Raw genomic sequence first — 10,303 nt, forward strand, 5'->3', positions numbered from 1 at the left:
ATATAATACATACATATATATATACAAACATATATATATATGCATATATATATATGCATATATATATATATATATATATATTATATATATATATACGCATATATATATGTATATATATATTTTACACACATACACACACAAACACACGCACATACATACACATATAGATTTGTGTGTGTGCGCATACGTCAGGAAATGATTTATTTTGCTAATATACTTTAATCCGCGAGATTGTTTTGTTATATACTTTTACGGAATGTCTATTAAACAATAATCCATTCAGTATATTAGCAAAACAAACAATTATATACAACTGTAATTATATACGAATGTAAGTGAATAATTTCTCATAAAAATGCGATGGTAATTACGCGCATGCGAGCACGTGTATGCATACATGAGTATAACAGTCTGCACACTCACACACACACACATATATATATATATACATATATACAAGAATATCTGTGTGTGTATGTGTGTGTCTATACACAAATGCGCGCACGTATATATTTTTATAAATACGCGTATGCATATGTGTGAGTGTATATGCGTGTGACCGCGCATGCTTGTTGTTTGCGTGTAGTTTTGTTTGTTTCCGTTTGTTTGTATTAACACGCACGAATATTCATTATATGAGCGTGTACATGTGTATTGATATACATCTATAAATATATACATATATATACATACATATAATATTATATCTGTACATATATATATTGTAGATAAATATATATATAATATATATATAATAATTAATATATATATACATATATTATATTATATATTATATATGTATATATTTATATTATTATATATATATATATATATATATATATATATATATATAATATATATATATATATATATATATATATTTGTGTGTTTATATACATATATCATATGTGTGAATATGTGCATATATTATATAATTTTATTTAAAAAAAAACGCATGTAATCGAACGCCAAACAGTAAATTTATAAATTTACACATTTAATGCTTCAGCAATATAAATAGACAAAGCTTACTTGCATGTTTATCTGCAATTTGAATTGAAATTTATCGGAAGATTTACTTAATTGGCTCATTTTTCTGCAATTCCCAGTAAGAAAATAATCTCAGGAAAATATGATTGGTCTGCAAATAGCTATCAGAAGCGTTTTCGTATCACACACAACTTTGAATTATATGGAAATGAATGCTGCATGCACGTCTTACAACATATGTATGCATTCGAGTCGCTTCTAACGCAATCTTCGTGCACGTAATATTTTAATATCATGAAGTTACTTGTTAAATATATCTGATTCAAGCATGCTCATGTGTATACGTATGATTGTTTTATATCTATATCTCTTTGATCCTTTATTTGTTTCAGTCATTAAGCTGCGATCATGCTGGGACACCGCCTTCCAGAAATTTTCGCTGAATAAATCGACCTCAGTACTTTCATTTTGTGATCCTGGTATTTATTGAATCGGGTTCTTTTGATGTAAATACACCAACATCGGTTGTCAAGCAGTGTTGGGGGGACAAACAGACAGAAAGACAACAGGTGCACTCAACTGAAACGATGTTGTATTAAAATCTCTAATATCGCAACTACATAGCATCAATATTTATATAATTACGTATTTAAAATAAATAATTAATTAATTTGTATTCAGCTTCATGTTTCCAGCATCAGTCCCGCGGGCCGACCAAACATTGTGAGTGGATTTGGTAGACGGAAACTGAAAGAAGCCCGTCGTATGTATGTATGTGTGTTTGTGTGTCTGTTTGCCCCTCACCATCGCTTGACAACCGATGTTGGTGTGTTTATGTCCCCGTAACCTAGCAGTTCGGTAAAAGAGACCCGTAGAATAAGAACTAGGCTTACAAAGCATAAGTCCAGGGATCAATTTGTTCGACTAAAGGCGGTGCTCCAGCATGGGCGTAATCAAATGACTGAAAGAAATTAAAAGACAGGAATAAACAAGAGTTATTTATCTAATAAAAAGCGAGAGGTGAAAAAGTGATATAAAAGTACCTTAGTAGATCCAAATATTTATATTTATGATGATATTATAATGTCCATTTGTTATCTTTCTCTCCTGACGAAATGAGTAACCACTCAAACTTCAACTTTAGGAATTCCATCTTAGACTTCGTTTTCAATGCTTTTTTTTATTGCCTTTCTGCCTCAGAATACACACATTTATCTGCTCTTCATATATCAATTACTTGTCAAAACAATTGCTCTTTTCTTGCCTGCGAAATTGGCAGCTGGTTAGTTTCTACCACAACTTCAACTTATAAGCTACTGCTTCTTTCAAACTAAGCCAAACTAGGGTTATAGAATGTACAGTTGCTCTTTAGTACGTCCTGACATTGTTGTACCATTTCAGCTATCATCGGACCAACTGCACTGTTTCAGCTGCAATAGAATAACGACCAACTCCCCACTTACATCATGATTGTCAATGATTTAGACGAAAGAAAGACGTTGTGCCCATACATTCACCTTTCACTGGACACCAGTTAGATTGATGTAGTTGCTGTTCTTCCTGAGTAGACTCAGGATATGGCCAAGAGAGAAATTCATGAGGATTGATATTCAGGCGAAAATCTTTATACGGAAGTGGAGTAATGAGGATGCTGCAATTCAGAGCGCCGAGTAGAGGCTAACTACCTCCGAAGAAGCAGAGGCAACTGCAGTAGCAGTAGAAAAAGTGGAGAGAGGAGTGATCTATTGTGAGACAGAGATAGGAGTATGTGGGTTAGCGAATTCATAGCGATCATTTGGTAGCCTTTAAGTGAATGTAGTCTAGCGTATCCGTATGTGCTGCAAGAGCCGTTGAAAATACAGAAGTACATATTTTTGAAGATTTTATTCATTTGTTGAGAGCTGCAGAGTGCATAAGTATTTTTTGACATTCAAGAGGTGTACAGACTACTCGATGCTGTTTTTTTGTTGTATTATAGGTAAAAGATTGCCAAAGACAGATCATCAGTGGTTTTGAGGCCTCACACTTGCAATGACTTCTTAAAATACGAAGGCGACACAGACACACACACAAAGACATATGTGTGTGTGTGCGTGCGCACGTCTGCGTGTGTGTATATCTCTCACGCTTTCTCTCTCTCTTTCTATACATATGTATATATATATATATTATATATATATATATATATATATATATATATAGAGAGAGAGAGAGAGAGAGAGAGAGAGAGAGCATGACTGCAGGTATGCAGTAATATATATCTGGAAGATCCTGGAAGGAATTGTGCCAAATTTTGGCATTGATAGCTACATCAATGCCAGAATGGGACGACACTGCATAGTGCCAAAGGTTCCAGCAATGCCATCACACTTCAGGACCAGTTATTGCAACAGCATGGGTTTCAAGGGCCCACAACTTTTTAATATTCTCCCAAAGAGTCTGAGAAACTTGCACAAAGTAGATGTAGAGATTTTTTTAAATCAAAGCTGGACCTCTTCCTGTCGAGAGTCCCAGATGACTCTACTTCACAGCAAGAGGTGCAAATGAGGGTAGCTATATCAAACTCCCTGCTTCACCAAGTGCCACATATTAGAGGAGGCTCTTAGTAATAACAGTGTAGCCAAACGGTGGTGCATCAGCATGGTCACAGCTCTGAGCTGAAACTAGAAAAAAAAGAAAAAAAGAATATATATATATATATATATATATATACATATTTACAGGCTTGCTGCACATCTTTCTAGATGTTCCTCTGATTAATCAGTTATATTAAGGTTGAACCACTTGCTGTGATCTTCCTTAAAATATTCTTGGTCATCTTCAATTTATGGCCAAACCATTTGTTATGGTCTGAGAGAAGACAGATTGAAATGCACTTCAGTCGAGCATATTTAATGAAATTATTTTAAAGTGAATAGCAACTTGTGAGAAAATAAATTAAAAAGTGGAAACGATTAGTAACTTGTGGGAAAATAAATTGAAGTGATTAGCAGGTAGCCGCAAGATAATTGATAGTTATTTGTAGGAAGTTGGAAAATTACTAGTATTGAGCGAAATTTTATAGGGAAATGTCCGGTATTGATAAGCATCTTATGGGACAATAACCTGTGGAAATTTAGTAGTTTGTGGGAAAATACCTTGAAAGAAATCATTTCGTAGAAATTATTTCAAAATTACCAGTATAGGCTTTCTAGGTGAATTCAAAATTACCAGTACAGGTTTTGAAGGTAATTTCAAAATTACCAGTATAGATTTTTCAAATCGATAATTGATCTATGTTCAATCATAGGAAACTACTTATGGGTAGCATATAAAACAATATTCTCGCCGTGAAGATGTGACTGATCTAACGTTTTAATTCTTGTACTGCATTTGAATACCTGTAACAGAAAAAGTAGATTCCATTTTGAATGAAAGTTAATGAAAAATCACTCTGCCATTTTCTCCCACTCAGACAGGGTCAAAAATTCCAAAACATTAATTTCTTTCAAACTGTCACGCTAACTAAACTTTTTGCCACTTGTAGAAGCACTTCGTTGTGGTTACCAACCCCATTCATAGCTGATGTCTAAGATATAAGGAGACTTTAAATCAGACAACAGAATTAATAAAATATTAAAGACCGATTGTAGATTAAACGATGAATAAATAAATAATAATCATATGTTTAGTGTGGCACCATATCATGAAGGTGGCAATTATGATAAAATCTATTAAATTAACTTACACCAATATTCAAATTATTAAACCCGCTTCAGTGGTTTAAAACATGAAGTTACCTTTTTGTATTTGAGCTCTTTTACACTTTCACGGAATCAGCCATATCTGTTTAGAGACTATAAGATTGGTGAGGTGGTTGATGGTTAGATCAGACCTGTATGAGTTACAAAGAGTAAAAGATATTTACTCAAGGGAATATTACAGAGCATTACATTTCTGGAGACGAATGGTTCAACTAACAATCGAGATGACAGTGAAGTTGGTGAAAGGAGAAGAAAGAGGTATAAAATAGGTATAAAAGTAGGGAATACTACTATAGCTAATTCAATGGAGCAGAATCTGATGTAGAAGAAAAATTATCTTTCGATGACTACAGATACAGTCCATCAGTTGTTAGTTCCCCTTCCAGAGTTAAGTGCCTGAAAGGTAGTCCCATACTTTGAAGGCGCGTGGCTTAGTGGTTAGGGTGTTGGACTCATGATCATAAGATTGTGGTTTCGATTCCTGGACCGGGCAGCGAGTTGTGTTCGTGAGCAAAACATCTCATTTCATATTGCTCCAATCCATTCAGCTTTCAAAAATGAGTCATCCTGCGACGGACCGGTATTCCGTCCATGTGGGGTATTTTATATGCCATGAAACTGGGAAACTGGCCCTTATGAGACGGCACGAGTCCAGAAGGTAACTTTACTTGATACTTTGACTGAGAGGTGGTACCCATATATTAACAGCGATGTCGTTCTCATTTATTTGGTTCGAGGATATAAATATACGGTATTAGCTAAGAAAACACCCGTTCATTTTATAGTACTATCACGGTTTACAATAATGTTTCATACGAATATGTGTATTTCTCCCCCAGTGGTTTACTCTCATAGAAATAGCAGCCAATCCTCCTTCAAATTATATCCAAGTGTATTAAACACGCGAAGACACCGTGACTGACATTGTGACAGGATATTTTTTATTTCTGAAATTAATGGGAGAGTGGCAGGGCTGGAACCATATGGGTCATAAGTCTGCTTCAATGGTTCTGATGCAAGCTAAAAAAAAATGTCCATCACAAAGAAAAAAACATCAACAACAATAACAGCAGCAACGAAAAAACAAGAAAAAACAGCAATGAATTATGCCTCCACATTCCTATAACTCCATATCATCATTCATTAGGGATTTACAGTTAATCACTCATTCTATCTCGATTGGCATTAAAAAAGAAAATAAGTTGCTAATATCGTTACAGCTTATTTTCACTGTTATTTGTGGAAAGGGAGAATGGATATATATATTATATATATAATATATATATATATATATATATATATATATATAATATATATATATATATATATATATATATATATTATATATATATATATATATATATATATATTTCTGTATCATCATTATGCAGTAGTTACCATCGCTGCAACAACCGCAGCATCAACATGACACGTGATATATTGTAACAACACCGAGTAATATAAAAAAAGAAAGAAAGAAAGAAAAGGAAGAAAAATACTAAAGAGTCCGAATCTATCTGCTTTCTATTCTCTTCCACCTCTTTGCAAGAAAATGAATAAAGGAACCTCGAGTGATGTTCCAGTGACAATGTTTTATCATCACACAAGAAGATTATCACCTGCATCCTTACTTTCTGTCTTTAATCCTTTACTTATAGCCTTCCACCACTTTCGACATGTTCAACAACTTCAAAAGCAAATGCAATCCATCTGAATGAAGTTTCTACAACAGGTATCTATTTACATACATACATACATACATACAAACATGTATATATATATATATTATATATATATATACATATATATATATATACATATATATAAATTAATACATATGTACACACTCACACACACACACACACACATATATATATATATGTAATATTTTATAGGTATGCATATATGTCTATCTATATAATATATATGTACATATGCATATATACATACATATATGTATATATATATATATATATATATATATAATACAATTGTTCGTTTGTCTTCCACCTGCCTTCGTCTTTGTTTATTTTCATAAAGCTTCCCGTTATATATATTATATATATATATATATATATATCCATATATATATAAATACATAAATATATATGTATGTATATGTATATATATATGCATACATATATATATGTATATGTATATATATATATATATATAATATATATATATATATATATATATATATATATATATATATTTATGTATATACACAGTGTTTCTCTTCTGCATATAGTTATATATATATATATTCATACACATGCATTTATATACATGTATGTGCATACCTATTTACCGGGCGCACGCGTATGTATGCGCATGTCAGTATACTTGTATGTGTGAATGCATTCATCTAATAAAAACCAAACACTAGATAAGAGTTTGGAAAAATGAAGAATATGTTATGGTTGTAAATATGGTTTCAATAATGGTGCACGGAGGACCAAAAATGGAATATATCTGTAAGTATCGCTGCCATAAGTACTATCAGCTCCATTGAGGAACTCATTGAAACTATATGATGCCAAACTAAGCAAAAAGAAACCAAAGAGAACAGAAAAATTGGAAGACACTTGTGTAATATGGTGACTTGATAAGAACGTAAGAACTTTCTTATGTCCTACATGTTTATTGCTTTTGTATAATAGCGTGTATTTCCTTGGTTTAACTTCATCACTTCGATGGACATTGCACATATACACAAACCTTGTCACATCTAGCCCCACTCCACTCCTTCGAACATACACACAAGGAGAAAACTCATAAATACATACATTCATGCATGATTATATGCATGTATATATATATATATGCATATACACACACTTATGCACACTGTGTAATGGTGCTTATTTAGTTATCTTACTTATGTGAGACTATTACATACATTGTACTGCGTCGTTATACCTGGCGTTTAAAAATTCTGACATGCGAAAACTTAATGCACTTATGTAAATATATATAAGAATGTGAACATATACGTTTCGTATGTATATATGTATGTATGTATGTATGTATGTATGTATGTACGTATACTCTTTACTCTCTTTTACTCTTTTACTTGTTTCATTCATTTGACTGCGGCCATGCTGGAGCACCGCCTTTTAATCGAGCAACTCGACCCCGGGACTTATTATTTTGTAAGCCCAGGACTTATTCTATCGGTCTTATAGCCGAACCGCTAGGTGACGGGGACGTAAACACACCAGCATCGGTTGTCAAGCAATGCTGGGGGGACAAACACAGACACACAAACACACACACGCATATATATATATACATATATACGACGGGCTTCTTTCAGTTTCCGTCTACCAAATCCACTCACAAGGCATTGGTCGGCCCGAGGCTATAGCAGAAGACACTTGCCCAAGGTGCCACGCAGTGGGACTGAACCCGGAACCATGTGGTTGGTAAACAAGTTACTTACCACACAGCCACTCCTGCACCTATGTGAACATATACGTTTTGTATGTATGTTTGTGTGTGTGTGTCTTAGTGTGTGCCTTAGTATGTATGTGTGTGTGTGTCTGTGTCTGTGTGTGTATTTCTCCAAATATCCAGTTGTTCGACGCCACAGTCCAGAATTGTAATAATTCCCCGGCTTCTTGTTATTTCAGAAACAGCATTAGTTATAAACTCGACGTTCACCTCACTGAGGGTAAAAGCCACCCACATTAATATCATATGATTTACTTCTCTGATGCCTCTTAATGTTAAAACGTTTGTAGGTATGATCTACCATAGTTTAATAAACAAATGCTTTTCATAAAAATTTTAATGAACCTACGTTGAGTCCTATTATAGCTGCGCACCTATCTTGAACAAAATATCAATAAATAAACCCAAAGTCAGAGACCGGGTGACCAAGCAGAACTAACATGTTCACTAAACTTTCAAAGTAACAAAGAACCCATAGTTTTGAGGTGAAGGTAGCCACAAAATACTCCACTGCGACGAAAATATACAGCCCCAAAAGAAAGCTTCTTTGGGATCATATTTAACAAGTCCTAATTTGATGTACTGGACAGGCGTAACGTTCAAACATAGTTAAGACACATAGGCAGAAAACGTTGCAAAAATCATGCAGAAACTGCGATAAACCTGAAGAACTTAGGCGCAGGAGTGGCTGTGTGGTAAGTAGGTTGCTATCCAACCACATGGTTCTGGGTTCAGTCCCACTGCGTGGCATCTTGGGCAAGTGTCTTCTGCTATAGCTTCGGGCCGACCAAAGCCTTGTGAGTGGATTTGGTAGACGGAAACTGAAAGAAGCCTGTCGTATATATATATATATATATATATATATATATATATATATATATATATAGTGTGTGTTGGTGTGTGTGGTGTGTATGTATGTTGTGGTGTATATATTTGTGTGTCTGTGTTTGTCCCTCTAGCATTGCTTGACAACCGATGATGATATATTTACGTCCCCGTCACTTAGCGGTTCGGCAAAAGACACCGATAGAATAAGTACTGGGCTTACAAAGAATAAGTCCCGGGGTCGATTTGCTCGACTAAAGGCGGTGCTCCAGCATGGCCGCAGTCAAATGACTGAAACAAGTAAAAGAGTAAAGAGTAAAGAGTAACTTACCTCGACAGCACTACGATGTGTTAACATTGCTTAGCACAATTATTATTATTGCCTGAATTTTACCTGTAAAGTTCTTATTCATGGAAGCAAATATATTTTATACGGCTAATCGCATACACCACCAAGGCCAAATATGTATTTACGTCATTGGTGCTTCCCACATCATAAATAGGGATTTAATGTGTTGCTTAACACCTATATATTATATATTCTTATTTATCTACATAAATGCTTATACTAGACCACACATATTTAAAAAGTAACCCTTCCCACATATTCTGCTATTCTGTCTCTCTCTTAATACCTCTTAAGTGCCTCTTAATTATCTCCACTCCACTTTTGCCCGTCTGACGACAATCAAATTTGGAGCAAAACTGGGGTAAAATTTTAACCGCTGAAGGCTGACGTGCTGGATTCGTTGGTTAAAAGGGTTTAATAAAAGAATATAACTAATGATTTGGGGAGTAAACCTTGTTGGTTTTGTTCTTTTAGTCTGTCTCCTAAGGCAGTCTTCCTTCATCCATAACCAAAACCAACAGAAAAATGGGTAGATACTTGTCTAATATGGTGACTTGAAAAGAAAGTAAGAACGTTCCTATGTCCTACATGTTTATTGTTTTTGTATATATATATATATATATATAGGGAGAATTCACAAACAAAAAACAAAAGACGAAGAGAGGTGGTGTATACAACAAACGGATGTAATGATTTAACGCTCGGAAAGTGGAAAAGTCTTTAACGTTTCGAGGCTACGCTCTTCCACAGAAAGGAACACAGAAGGAAACAGTGAGAGAAAATAAAGAATGTGAAGTGGCTATATATGTACATATATGTATGTATGTATGTATGTATGTATGTATGTATGTATGTATGTATGTATGTATGCATGTATGTATGTATGTATGAATGTATGTATATATATGTATGTATGTATGTATGTATATATATATACATA

The sequence above is a fragment of the Octopus sinensis genome, linkage group LG8, assembly GCF_006345805.1.
Source record: "Octopus sinensis linkage group LG8, ASM634580v1, whole genome shotgun sequence".
NCBI classification, from domain to species: Eukaryota; Metazoa; Mollusca; class Cephalopoda; order Octopoda; family Octopodidae; genus Octopus; species Octopus sinensis.